At 47.9% G+C, this 15,334-nt stretch overlaps 1 long non-coding RNA gene across 1 annotated transcript; it reads right to left on the reverse strand.

Annotated features, from left to right (window-relative positions):
* Positions 1-1,923: 1,923 nt before the first annotated feature.
* LOC146172186 (uncharacterized) lies at positions 1,924-5,960 on the reverse strand. Its single transcript, XR_014702539.1, has 2 exons — positions 5,686-5,960; positions 1,924-2,143 (listed from the first exon to the last, which is right to left on the reverse strand). It is a non-coding gene; the product is annotated as an uncharacterized LOC146172186 (long non-coding RNA).
* Positions 5,961-15,334: the final 9,374 nt, after the last annotated feature.

The raw sequence follows: 15,334 nt of genomic DNA on the forward strand, positions 1-15,334 counted from the left end.
ATGTAAAAAATGATTTTCGAGTAACCTATCCTTGCCTTGTGGGTGACCTTCCGCAGAGTGGATGCGTGGAAGGCCTCATTGCTGAATTTCATGTGTTTTTGATGTGTTTTATTTTCTATTGGATGATGCTGGCTGTCATTATCACTATTGAAATGAACAAAGTCCCATTTGTAGACCAGAGCCCTATCCATCATTTATAATGCCTCAAATGAGCGCATCCTGCTGCGCTTTTTCACAACGAAGGCTGTTTTCTCCTTGTGTCTATCAGGGTGATTCACCTGTTAAAAACGTGGCGGTGGAGTCGCATTTTGCGTTGTCGTTCAGCAACTTCAGTGTGTTGAGCGGGCCGGTACAAATGTGCGAGAAACACTAGTTAGTCACGAGTGTCTGAGAGAATTACTGACTGCGGTCTTGCACCCCATCCGACAACGGAACGAGCGTGGTTGCATTTCTTTAGAGCAGCGTTGAGTAATCCTGAAGCAAATGGCATTTAGCATGAGAAAATAAAATAGGCTGATAGTTTCAAGCTTCGCTGCAGATAAACGCTGAATTGCGGCAAGTGTAAACATTTACAAGTAGTACAGCTAGCCCCTGAACCGCCACCACCCCAAATGATCTCTGTCACGCTATAGTATATATATGTAGAGAAGTCATCAACAGGGTTTGCTTTTCTAAGTGGCACTGGTCTGACTCTGAATCTTGGGTTTAAGGAAGATTCTACGGAATCTCTAAACGGAAGTCCGAGTTGGCAGCTCCTGCCACGTCCCGTAATCTCGAGACATTACACAACACACCGAACAATTAGCCCCCAGCCATGTCATGTGCCAGTTACCCCCTACCAGTGCCACGCACTCGGTTTTCTCTTACAAAGCCAGAAAAAAAACTTGAGTAACCGTTTCGCTACACCGTAACGCTTGCTTATTACGCACGCTGTATAATGGGCATTGCGATATATCTTTTTGCAGTAAAGATAGCCGCAATGGCTCACTTGCGTTTAGGAACTTTGGACACTCCGGACATGCTGGAAACGACCGAGATAAGACATACACATACTTTCCCCCAGCGAGTCCCCCAAGGAACACCAGCACACACCACTGTGGCTTCTGTTTTTTTCTTCTTCTCCCCAGCCTCTTCATCCTTTCTGACGCCCCGAAGCACGTGACATTATTTCTGGCCTTAACGAGGGCGTTAAATATTTCTCAGCACACTTTTGTATGCTCACCTGCCCTATAAGGCAACGTATTCGCCAAGGCTGAAATACACACTCGTAAGTGCTCGGCTGCCCTAGTCCCACTGTCCAGCTTAGCTTTCTATTTTTGAGGCAACCACTCTCGCAGCCTACTACAGCTACACAGATCCGCATATGCATTAGCTCAGTCACAGTGTTAATCTGGGGCACAAATAAGGAAACGATCTACATTCGCATCCACGCACCAGTGTGGGCGAACAGACGGGCGGATAAATAGTAGGAAGAGGTCCAGTAGTCAAATGAATGTCGCGTGCAATAATGCGAAAATTTAAATGTGTAAGTCGTTCGGTGTCATGCACTGTAGTAAAAATAATAGAGTAAATTGGTTGCTCCTTGAAGTGTTCATTATACACACCGACCAGTACTGTTTGCGCTACATCAATATCAGATATTCCTAACTGCTAATTAATACCAACTTAAAAATTAAGCCGTTGAAGGGAGGACGCACGTCACTGTAATGGAGTATAACAGGATGTTCGAATTCTGCAATACAGGCATAAAAAGTTAGAATTCGATTGCAAAATATCCTTGCTCATTTAACAATATGTTTTCAAGAAACGGTTGTGCATGCGCGCATACTCAGCCGTCAAATGGCTGCTCTGACACCATTCTGACACCAACGAGTTGCGATACTCGAATCTTTCAAGAGTGGTTGTACCTGCAGCCATTGCTACTTGTTACAGTTATCTTCCTTTTATTTGTCGTATAGGCCACATCGCAGAACCTGATGAGTCGGAAGGTCCCAACCAATCAAACCAATCTGGCAACGAAGACCTCGAAATGGAGGCGGAGGGAGGTGGAGACGTGGAAGACCCAATAGCACCACTGCCTTTCGACTGTTCACCGCTGCTGATGCAGGACCCTGCGGATTCACCACCCAGTGATGGCATGCAGCTGTAATGGGAAAGCAATGTTACCCCGAATGGAAACAGTAATCATTTCACGGCAAAAAGTTACAGGATGAGGGTTATAATAAAAACAAATGACAAAAAGCCTTAAGTTCAGCATAGGTATACATTAGCTTTTAAACAGCAACAGAGGTCGGATACAAAACAAAAAGTTGTGAAACAACATGGTACATTAATTTACATCCACGACACGTATCGTGGAGCTCAATAGCGTAACAGCACGCAGTTTCTTGATGAGTTCAAAGGTAGAGGTTAAAATATTTCTTTTATTATTGGGCTTTTGTTATTTTGAAATGCAAGGCGCATAATGTTTATATTGTACTAGGGTTCCCAAAACATGCAGCATGCATTTTTATTATTTATGATGCCAGTGACTGCACTGCTTAAAGCTTGTTATATAATAAAGTGCATATTGTCTCGTCTGCAAAAATGAAGCGTCGACTCTTTAGCCGAATGCCTTCATAGGCTCATGAGTGTGCTTCCGTCCAAACAAAGTGTCACACTCAATCGTCAATCAAGTTACGACGGCTTTCTGTTTAACTATTGAGAAATATTATTTTGCACAGGAAATTGAACTACTATCCCTGCAATCACCAGCCGAGTGCATTAAGCTACTAAGCAATACCGGGCACGTAACATATCATAGTTCTCCTTGTCTAGAGTACCTGCCATCTCCATGGCAACATGGCATCGCAAACGGGGTGTGCTTGTGGTGACGGCATGCTAACGCGGCTGCCATGGAGACCGCCACCGCTGACGTCATGGCGCATTCTAGCAACAACGTGGAGTCATGGGAGAAGGCGGCGGAACGATGATGTCGTTGGGAGAGAGCGTGGGCGAAATGAAAAAAAAACTAGGAAGTCCACGCACCTCGACTCCGCTTCATCCGTTTCTTGTTTCAGAATGTCACGCGGCTATGAGAACGCTGCGAGATAGCAGCGACGCCGTAGCGCCAATCTCACACTTGAATATGCACTGCACCGAACGCGCCCCAAGGAACGCTACGAGACAGGAGCGACGGTCTACCATCCAGTCTAACAGTTACTGGAAAAAGTATGACATATACTTCGCGTTTTCTTTCCTGTAAGCGAATTATAGGTATGTATAGAACTAAAACGAGCGCACGCCAAAGAGAGAAAATTTCTATTTCGCGGCACCAGACTAGCAAAAACTATACAAGGGGTGCGAGAAGTACTGTGTGCGGCAACAATGCTCAGGCTTTCGCATTTCCCTCTAATGCAGATTCAGTCGTGCTCTCGGAACGTTTCAAGGGTGTAGGCACTTTTCAGGTTCAAGAACACCTATTTTCACATATTTTAGTCTGAAATCACTACTTCTGGCTCAGTTCTCCACTGCAGCTCAGATGCGATCATTCCTCACTTTTAATCCGTGAAATTAGTGCGTATATAGCCATTCTCTTTGTAATAGGAGAAATACAAGAATTTAGAATGTGTTTAGTGGTATCTTTTATCTAAAAAGAAACCATTTAAAGAACGATCAGTAGTTTACGCAGTACACAGTTATTTACAAAAACGACTTCATTGAAATAATCGGATTATTTGAGACCTGATAGAGTTTGTTTTTCTTCGCGTAACCGTGGCCCTTGCAAAAATACGCCCCTTGTGGCGGCCACTGGCACTAAAGCGCGCCGCCGCCATGTTGAGGGCACGCCGGAATCCGGAGGAAGGTGCGTTTCGGTGACCGCACGGATAAACAACGAAACGCCGCGCTTGGCTGTCGAAATCGCTTGAATTCGCTGGCTTTCACTTCATATCAGAATGGTCAACTCCTGCTGTGTTCCGCAATGTCACCAGCGTGGATATCACGACGAAAATGGTGAAAAGGTACGTACTACGTCTGCGTTTTTCCTGCCGCTGTCAACCGATGTCAGTTTCCGGATATTGTGCTTCGTCGCGGATAACGATGTCCACTCACGTCGCTTTGTTTTCTGATCTACTGCAACGAAAGTTTCTGGATTTGTGTGCCCCGAAAATGAAACAAATGCCCCTGATTCGCGAAAGCAACAAAGATACCGAAAATAAACGGCTGACGCACATTGTCAACTGGCTGTGCAGGACCGTATTAGGAAGCAGCCATGCGGTACTTCACAGAAACATTAATTTGCATTTTAAACATAGCACACCATTGCGGTGCCGATGGAAACGCCGACTGAACGACCCTGCGCTCGTGCGTTCGTGCGCAGCCGAGTATACACACCGATGAAATAGCGCGCGTGACCTCTCGATGCGATAGTGTGTTGTTAAAGCATCCTCCTGTCTCGGGCGTGCCTCATAGCCTGAGTCGCTTTGGGACGTTAAACCCCATAAAAGAAAGAAAAAGAAATGTCTATGGACTCGCATCACATAGCACACTTATTTACGTCTCACTCAAATCGAAATGCGGTAACTGCAGGAAATATTGCTGAGGCTGCCCGGAGATTGCAGCAAGACGCTTTTGCCACACCATCGCCGCATGCTCAAGCGCGTGATTTCGTTTATGGTACTGGTACAAATGTTGATGCAGAATAGTACCTGCATCAACATTTGTTGTGTGACTAAAACAGCCTCATCTGAGAAGAGTCTCAAAACATAAAAACTGAGCAACAGAACGGTGAGAAGTAAGGGACGACTGCGCAGGTCGCAGTACTAGCTGCTTCGCGTTCTCGTCATGGTGCCTCTTACACTCGTTTTAATGCACTACCTGCTGCACGGAGCTTACGCTCGTCATACGTTATATAGAACGATCATCAGGACGTCGTAGAGCGCCTGATTTAGAAAGCATAGTGAGCCGATAGCGCTGCGGCGGAGTGTCGGAAAACAAATCAAGTGACATCGCAGCTGTTTCACTAGAGGTGCTGCGCGTGCGCCCGGTTCTCGTGCCCATTCGGCCATGTTTGAACAGATGTATCGGCAAAAGTCAGTCGTACCTGTTTCAGAACGTCGTTATATTTTCTACCCCCAGCGACACTCGATCGCTTTATGGGCAAGCATTACCGGGTCAGTACTCTATGGGGGCATGCTCTCGATAACTGCCCTTCACGGCGGGGCTACACAACGTTAGTACACGGCTCATTCCTCGTTGGCGTAACTTAACCGCGCCCCCGGCGACTCCGCGGTTCGTCGAGCTTTTCGCAGAAAAGAACTCGAAGCTTTCCAGAGCCGCGGTTGGCTTTCGAGAGTCGCAGCGTTTCGCTGGTCGACTTAAGTAGCCGCAACTCCTTGGTGGCCTCCAAATCATGCCGAACATCACACACTACGAGCTTTACGCGCAGCTTGAAAACCCAGAGAATGGGAAAGAAACGCATACGACGCAGGCAAAACAAGTCAGCAACACCGCCAGCTTAATCGTATTCAATCTTGCATGTACTTTTTTTTTCTGTCATTCAAACAAACACGTAGGGAAAAAAAGGCAAACAAAACAGAGTCATACATTGCAACTGGTACAGAAACACGACACGTGTTTCAGGGCCCCTCATCTGTTCGGTTTTAACAGGCGTTAACGCGCCAAAACAAAAGACAGGTTACTTACGTTGTGCTCGAATAGTTTGCCAACACAGAAGACGTAGCTTTCGGTGAGAAGCTTGCAGGCCCTTCGTTGACATTTCGTCGTCGCCGTCAACCGAGAAACATACGCATCAATATGCGCACGGCGAAGCGGCGGCAAGTCCGCGAGGTTTTTTTCCCACGCACACACTGGATAAACGATGCCGCTCATGGTGATGGACACATTCACAAAGTATCTTCTTCGCAGCAGCAGCGGGCGGTGTATTCGACTCGGCAATCAGCAACCGGCGCGCGCAGGGCTAACAAGAGAAATGAGAGGCTGCCCCTAACATGGCGGAAGTCTTCCCGGAGTGCTTTTCGAATCGAAACCGAAACCGAAAATAACGGGTAGGTGACGTATTTTTGCAAGGGGTCTATTGAGACCTGTTAGAGTTTGTTTTTCTCCGCGTAACCGTGGCCGCTCTGCCTCCCGCCTTCATCGCCATATCTATCCTAGCTGTCATCTTAGGCTGACGCTGGTTTGTCCGACTGTGACGCGCAATTACGGTGCATAGGTCAAGCTTGCTGTTCACCGCGCGCGCGCGCTGATCTATTGCTTCCCTGAGTTCCTTATCCTGCGCAATAGACAACAGCCACCTGTTTCATTTTTTTCGTCATAATAGAACCGCACGCCAGAATAATGCAGTATAAACCAGGTCAAATAACTGTATCGAACTAATAGCTGATATATATTCCGTGACCGCCCAGCAGGGACCGAAAATTAAACGGCGGCCTCGAGCCATTCATCAGCCAGAGTCAAGACTGTCACATTTTACTCGTCCAGTGACTCAGCAGCACTTGAAGGTTGTAATATTTACACAAGCAACACATCGTCGCCGACGGCGGACATCTGAAAGAGGCTAATTCCTGACATCTACCAAATCGGTCATCTGAAAAAAGTTATTAAAAATTTGATGCCAACTATTATATCTACCTTCCAACAATTATTGACTAAATCAGGGTCTAGGCTTTATAAAGTCGTTTGTTCGCGCTAACAATAAGTCCCGAGCGCCTAAAGAGCACGTGCAGCCCCGCCTATACATTCGTGGCAATTTCCGCCGCACATTTCCCTCCTCCTCAACAACCAGGATGCTATGGCAGGCTTCAATAAATTTTCCACTCAAGTGGGTATGGTATTCATGCCTCCGCCTTGCCTTAACGGAGAATACCCCTTCTACTGTCCCTGGTATGGCCATATTCCAGTTTAAAACTCTGTTCTTAGAGCTGCTACCCTTGCTACTTTTCTGATGGATGGCAATTCTCAGGCGTCATCTGGATAGAGGGAGAGGGCAAAGACACTGAAGGGAAAGAGAGAAGTGACGAGTGCATAGCTAAGGAAAACAAGAAAATAAGGAACTTAGGAACGAGAATCGAAATTTTAAAGGCGATCGAGTCTGCTGCGTTTATGAACCGCGTGCCAAAAAACAACTTCTGCCTTTCAACTCCACCTCTTCAGTGCTTAATAAATGAGCCGTTACCACGTTGTGGATCAACAATGATCTCGCAGAAGCTTGCACACACCTCATCACAGAAGCGTTCGACCATCAAGAAGAAAGAATGCGCAGTGCCGGTTATTTTCTACACCTTCTCATCTCGGCCGCTGAAGGCTACCTAAAAAAATGCGCACCGAGGTGAAAAGTTATGACGCCCACACATAATGTAGATGAAATGTAGCTGTGATGGTCGAATATTTAAATGGATGTCAATGAGTAATTACTCCCTCATTAGTAGCTGTGACGCTATACATTGTCACACAAAGCGAAAAGGCGACCTGAAGCTCCTCACAAGCTTTCGAAGATGTGCAGAGTGACCAGTCTGACCAGCAACGGAAGGAGGAACATGCGGCCTTTCGCTCAATGCGCAAGAGGCGTAGAATGTTGTAACGGCCGCAAAGAAGATGAGGCGCTAGGTGCTGCGGAGGAGAGCGATAATCGTTGGTAAGGCGCAGATCCTGAGAGACAAGTAGCTGAAAAGGCGTCTCTGACATCCCGATCTTCGTGAAGGCCTTCGAGCGTAACAACTTGGTGGAGGTGTTGGGTATCGACCTCATCAGCCACGTATCTACAGCTCGGACCTCGCTGCAGTCGACGCCAGTTTACCACCTTCCATGGATGGAGACTCCGCGCCCAGGTAAGCATCGAGCTCCTTCTTACCGTATTACCGCGAGCCCCGCTCATTTTCGGGTACCGCCGGAGAAGACATGGACGAATCGTTGACGCACTACCAACGCGTCAGCCGGTATAACCAGTGGGACGGGAGCGCACAGCTCGCCAACGTGGTGTTTGCGCTCACAGATACGGCTCTTACTTGGTATGAGAACCACGAATATTCTTTCACATCTTAGGCACGCTTTGTAGAAGAGCTTTCGAAGTGCTTTTGTGACTCCGCAGCTAAAAAGAATCGAGCTGAGTAGACACTGGCTCAACGGACACAGCTTCATAGAGAGACCTGCACTCAATACATAGAGGCGATCCTAAAACTCTGCAAAGTTGTCTCTCCTCGCATGTCACCTACTGAAAGATTTTGCCGAAGTTGTCTATACCTACCTTATAAGCAAGAAAAACCTGACATCAATCTCGAACGTTAGTGAGCATTGCCGCACGTTTGATAACCTTAAGAAGCGGCGAATTACTCCGAAATTTGGTCACTTGCCTACTGTACCAAGAGTGGCAGCCATTAACTCCACTTCCGCAGCTATTATTCGTCAGAATATGCGTAACGAGTTAACCCGCTGGCAGGATCTAACTTGCCGCCCCAGCGAGCAGCCATGTGCGTATCCGATGGCTTCCCCTCAACTCTTGTCTGTCAACGCAGCGGAATATGATTGTTTCCTGATACCCCAGCTGTCTCGACAGTCCCGACCACACCACACACATAGATCGCTGCCCGGACCACCTGCGCGCTCTAGTGAGTCGCTGCCGGTTAACTACGAGAAAGAAGTACGAGTTGATGCCTTCCCTACAGGCCCCAACACTACCGATTTTTTCCCACAGCCGCTTTCTGTTCATCCGTCTATGGTGTGCTACCGGTGTGGTAATCCTGGTCACATCTCGCGGTTTTGCCATCGCCGATAGCGTTTCACAGAAGCCGATGACTTTTTTAATGTTTTTAATTTTTATATTTTTTTCTTATACCAACTAGGGCGATGACGTCACTAGTAAGATCGGAAGCCGCTTCTACAAAGATGATGCGTCCCATTGCGCATTCAGCGGAAGGCGCTGCTTCCGTTCGATGCAACGCCATGGGACGTTTGTGCTCCTCCTTTAAGGGTATCACGCCTTAGCTTTTCACACACACCGATGTAAGTGTATCGTATTTTTATATTTATTTTTGAAGCAAAAGTTTCACGGGCTAGCTGCGTAGCGTTTCGCGTAGGCCACAGTTTGATCGTCAGGTGAACTTCAGCTGTGTGCCTTGAGGCGCGCGACTTGCTCGCCGCCTGCTTCTTCGCAAGTGTCGTTCACAGAGCAGGAGCACTCCATTCTAATTCTGCTGCTGTTTCTCTTCCTCTACCCCTGTTTCTCTTATTCACACACCTGACAAGTTTTGTTCGCAACGCTACATTGTGCCGTACTCTGCGGAGTGACGTGCATAGCTTCCTCACATTGCGCCTCACTGTGTATGCGTGGTTCTCTTCAGCAGCTGCTCCTCAGCGGGGCATATAAGCCGAGGAGAAGCCGCTCCCTTTCCGAGGCGCATATATACGCTGGGAATTGCGGCGAGTCTGTAGTGCTATACCAAGGATGATGCAATAATGCTCAGTACGAGCAGGCTGGCGTACAAGCCGAATCTACTCATCCTGCCGACATCGCTCGCTATGAAGACGCAGCACGTAGGAAAACTGAAGCTGAGAGAGCTGAAGCAACGATGTAAACTACCGAAGAATAAGAAGAGAGGCTGCAAAACGACGAAGCAAGGCGGCGAAGAAGATAGTGCGACAAGAACAACAACAAAGAAACGATTCGGTTTCATCCACCGCCTCTACTGCTTTTGCATTGCATATTCTGGCTTAGCTCAGTTAAGCCATGCCAATATTTTAAGCGATATCTTATACAACTCTTTCGCCTGCAACGCTATCGGTGTCGCAGCACTTGTAGGAGTTGTAGGCATCGCGTATCGGTAATAATCTGGGGCTACTTAAAAAGATTGTGTCATGACAATATGTTGTTCTAGTGATTGATAATTGATTCGTATATCATAGCGGAAAGCGCAGTTAGACGCTCAATCTTCGCCTTAATAGTAGACACGATGCCACATTTAACATCACGTTTATCGAACCGGGTTAGATACTGCGCGTCCTTTTCCTCCAGCGGTAACACAAAGAAATCTGTTTTAAAATTTCGGAACTAAATTGTGGAGTTCAGCATCGCGTCTACTGCTAAGGCGAAGATTGAGCGTCTCACTAACGCAAGCCGTGTACAGCGTTGCTAAACTACGAAAAACCATGCTTGACCGATATTTGAAATCAGCGAAGGTATACAAATGTGCACACTCTCTTCCTAGAGCTTAACATGTTTTTCGAACGAATTATTTACCTGCCTCTTTAACGTACATGTATATGAACAGACATATTGTATGCTGTGAGATGATGCTTTTTTTTGAAAGAAATATATTTTATGAATGGTTAATCTACTTTCACGTCCCAAACTGACTCAGACTTTCAACCATGCCGTTGTCGAAGCTGCAGATAATTTCGATTCATTGGGATTTTCTAGCGAGTACCGACATCGCACAGTGCACGGACCTCTTGTGATCCACCTCGAGCTAAGCGCGTGTGCCGTTGCAAGCAATAAGAATTCGCCCGTGTTCTCTTTTATTGCGCACAATTAATTCAATATAGTATTTTATGCGACTGCAGCTTAAATAAATTGCCCTCTAAATACCCGTGAAAATGTGCAACTCAATAGTCCCCATTTTTGCCTTGCTTAGAATAACCTAAGCCAGTTTGCTATTGCGGAAAGAAAGGAAACCTTCACGGAGAAATTAATTTTCTCTTACCTGTCCTTTTTTTGTCTGGCACAAATGTTTAACGAGAATTTAGAAAAAAAAAAGATGCGCAAACGAAAACACAAAAAATGAGTCCAAGAAAGAGTTTTACTCCATTGGTGAGGTCTAACGTAGGCTGAACCTTTTCAAAGATTTTTTTAGCAAATTACGGTGTCCGCGGGAAATACGGTGTCCGCGTATTATAAGCTATCGTTAACATGGCGCCAAGCACTACTGTCAAATGATGCGATCCAAAAATCTGAACAGGAGACGTTGAACGATTCAGTATTTTCATGGACAACCCCCGGCGTGGTGGTGCGGTGGTTAGGGCGCTCGACTACTCTGCCTAATGATGCGGCATCGAATCCCGGCCAACGCGGCCAGTCTTTGATGGAGAGAGAGAGAGAAAGAGAGAGAACGCAGAGAGGTTAACCAGGAAAGCTTCCGGTTTGCTACCCTGCACTGGGGAAAAGTCTTTGATGGAGGCAAAAAGCAAAGCGCCCGGGTGCTGCGCGATGTCAATACACGTTAAAGAACCCCAGGTGGTCGAAATGTTTGGAGCTCACGACTACGGCGTCTGTCATATCTTGAATTGCTTAGGCATGTTAAACCCCAAAAATCGAGCAAAACCTTCATGACCGAACCACATGCGCGCGCCCTGTTTAAAGCAGATGAGACACTTCCGCTCAAGAAGCATACTCAAGAGGTAACGCCAGCTTTCAAGAGAAGCTATAGTAAGCAAGCGTTGATTTGAACGCGACCGGTGAGCCTAAGGCAAAATAAAAGTAATAAGATTGTTTAAGTCTGGCTCAAGTAAAAAATAAGCACACGTGGCAAACGACCCAAGTTGCATTCACGTGGATTGGTCGCCATTGTGGCAAACATACCTCAGCAGAACATGACTGTAGCATTATTAGTCCCGCGTGCTACTTAAACGCAAACGTATATTCGATGTATAATATATATATATATATATATATATATATATATATATATATATATATATATATATATATATATATATATATATATATATATATATACATATTGTCACGTACAAGGTGATTGAGGATATCAAGAATATCAAAGGGTTAGCTCCGATACAACAGCGGTGAGCAGCACAGACGCAAAACCCACAAGCGACACTTCGTCGTCCTTCACTCAGTCATGCGCCACCTGGCAACGCTAGGTGGCATTACTCCCTCTTCCGAAAAAAAAAGGAAAAAAAGTGAAGACGGGCGGTGAGAATGGTGTCCAAAGTAAGAGAGTCGTCACAGGAGGTGGCCGTGCGTTATCGTTGGTAGTACGGCTTCAGCCGCACAATGTGCACAATGTCCGAGCTGGGCTTTCGATGTTTTGAAAGTGCGGCGCCGTCTGGAATAACTTCATAACTGAGATCACTCACACGACGCAACACTTTGTACGGCCAGAAGTAGTGGGACAGGAGTTTCTCTGACAAGCCTGGACGGCGAACTGGTGTCCACACCCGGACTTGGTCCCCAGGTTTGTAGTAAAACTGGCGGTGCCGGAGGTTGTAGCGGTGCGCGTGAGAGGTCTGCTGCCGCCCGATGTGCACACCGGCAAGCTGGCGGGCTTCCTCAGCGCGGATGGCATACTGCTGGGCACCTGGCGGGAGCTGGTCATCATCTGGTCACGGAAGCATGGAATCGAGCATGCTCTGGACTTCACGCCCGTACACAAGTCGAAATGGTGTGGCCATGCCGCAAGACTATGTTATGCATAAAAAATTCGGCTACTTCAGAAGCTGTGGCATGAGGGATTGCCTTTGTCTCAGCGTATCGGGTCAGGTAGTCAGTAGCGACTACTATCCATTTGTTTCCCGCCTGCGACAAAGGGAAAGGGCCAAGGAGGTCCATGCCGATTTGATCGAACGGAATACGTGGTGCTCTAACAGGCTTGAGAAATCCGGCAGGCTTCTGGGGCGGTGTTTTACGGCGCTAGCATTCGCGACAGCTTCTTACATAGCGTTTCACAGTTGCGGAGAGTCCTGGCCAGTAATACATGTTGCGGACGCGAGCAAGCGTCCGTAACCCAAATGACCAGACGTCGGTTACTCCCAGACGGAAATCGGCAATATATATATATATATATATATATATATATATATATATATATATATATATATATATATATATATATATATATATATATATATATATATATATATATATATATATATATATATATATATATTGCCACCTGGTGTTCTCAGGTGGCGCCTGAAAGAAAAGGACGTTGAAGTGGGTTCACGCGCTGCCGGCGGAACGCTGCTTGTTGATAAAGACTCGCCGGTCTTTTAGTCAAGTGTAGACCTGCTTTCCGTGACATATTTTAGTGTCGACGCTGAGTATCGATTCCAGTATATGTCGCGTACACCTCCGCACGCCCAGGACTCACCTCCTGTGCCAGACGATACCCCTGTGCACCATGCTAGCCGGAGGAATCGAGGCCTACCCCCTGAGCACAGGCCGTTGGAGTTCAGCGCCGCAGCCACCCCACGACCTGCCATGCAAGCTCCAGGTTACTACACCTTGCCGAACCCGCTACTGCCTCAGCCCTTCCACGGCAGTCAGAATGAAGATGTTCAAGACTAGCTCGTCCAGTTTGAACGGGTCGCCTCATTTATTCATTGGGACGGCGCCGCCAAGCTTTGAAACATCTTTTTCAGCTTGGAAGATGACGCTCGTAGTTGGTACGAGAACCGAGAAGACGCCTTAACATAATGGGGGGAGTTCTACCGGCGCATCCTTGAGACTTATAGCAGCGCCGATCGGCGAGAACGCGCAGAAAGAGCTTTACAGTCTCGTATGCAGATGCCCAACGAGACTAACCACGCACGTGGAGGACATGACCCGGCTCTTCCGACGATCCGACACGGCCATGCCCGAAGACAAAAAGGTTCGCCACCTCATGTGCGGCATTAAAAAATAACTGTTTGCTGGTCTCAAGCGTAATCCACCGAGCACAGTTGTCGGGGTTCTTGCGGAAGCTGTCGCAATAGAGCGGATGCTCCAGCAGCGGTCTACCACCTATGACAGGCCGGTACTCACCGCTTCGGTTGCGGAGCCGCACTCAGCCTTCGGGCCCACCGAGAATCTACGCGGCATCATTCGTTCTGTTTTAAGCGAAAAGTTGCAAAAGCTTTCTGGTGCTCCCCAGCCGATGGTCGGCTCTATAGCTTGCATTGTCCGCGAAAAGCTTCAAGCATTGAGGCCTTCGGTACCGTCTGCTGACCCGCCACATCTTACCACGGAGTACCATTGTTCAACGTATGTAGATATGTTGCGACGCCCTACGCCTACTACGGCGCCACAACAGCCGCCCGATCAAGGCTAACTCTATTGCGCACAAACTGAGCCGTACAACGACCACCGATGACCACTCCAGAGGAAGGCGGACCTGTGGCCCGTCCCAAATCGCCAGCGCCTGTGTTACCCTTGCGGGGAACCAGGGCATCTGTATCGCCAGTGCCCCTATCGACACCTGGGACTGCACAGATCCCCCTTCAACATGCGTCGCGCTCCATTAGGCCAACGACCACGTGAGATTGAGGACTACTTAGGCCAGCAGCGCACGGCGTCAACTTCCCAGCGGCAGTCACGCTCCCCGTCTCCACTCCGACCATCGCCGAAGCCCAGAACCTTCTGGATGGCGCAGCGACGGTCGCCAAGTCCCCGTCGGGAAAACTACAAACAGCGACTTCGGGGGCGAGGCCGTTTGCAATCGACGTAACGAAGACCCCCCCCCCCCCCCCCCCCGACAACGAGACCTGTAGGAGACCAAGGTTTTACGGCACCGACGACAGTTCCGACGCTTGAAGATCGGTTCTGGCTGGACATAGCCGTGGTTATCGACGGCTAATAGGTTAGCGCATTGGTGGACACTGGCGCTGATTTTTTTAATTTTAAGTGGGAAGCTAGCGGCGCTCCTTAAAAAAGTTATGACTCCATGGTCTGGCACGCAGATTCGCAGTACTGGTGGACATGTCACTCCGAGCGGCCTGTGCACACGGCAAGAGTTCAAATTTGCAGCTCCACGTTCGTTGTGAGCTGCCTAGCTATACCTGACTGCTCCCGTGACTGTATCCTTTGCTTCGATTTTTTCCGGGAATATGGAGCTATTATCGAATTCTGCAAGCGTATAGTGACATTTTCGACCGAAAAAGCTTCTGATACTGACACCGAGAGTACAGCGCTTTTTTCGCGTCCTCATCAAAAGTACAGAAAATCCCTCTGGGTAAACACCGAATCAGTGCTCCCGCCGGCGCCCGCCCTATCCGCCAGCAGTCGTACCGTCTCTCAACGACGGAACGTGAAGCATTCAGACACAGGTTCAGAAAGGGCTTTGTGATGGCGTCATACAACCGTTTAACAGCCCGTGGTCGTCTCCAGTCGTGCTGGTATAGAGAAAGAATAGGACTCTTCGATTTTGTATCAATTATCGAAAGCTGAACGACATCACTAAAAAAGACGTCTACCCGCTGCGCCGTATCGACGATTCGCTCGACAGGCTTCGTCGCGCCCAGTACTTCTCAATTGACTTAAAGAGCGGGTACTGGCAGATTGAGGTCGATGAGCGAGACCGCCAAAAAACAGCTTTTGTCACCCCAGATTGACTGTACGAGTTCA

The sequence above is a fragment of the Amblyomma maculatum genome, unplaced genomic scaffold, assembly GCF_055883805.1.
Source record: "Amblyomma maculatum isolate TAMU_Amacu unplaced genomic scaffold, ASM5588380v1 scaffold_13, whole genome shotgun sequence".
Classification (NCBI taxonomy): Eukaryota; Metazoa; Arthropoda; class Arachnida; order Ixodida; family Ixodidae; genus Amblyomma; species Amblyomma maculatum.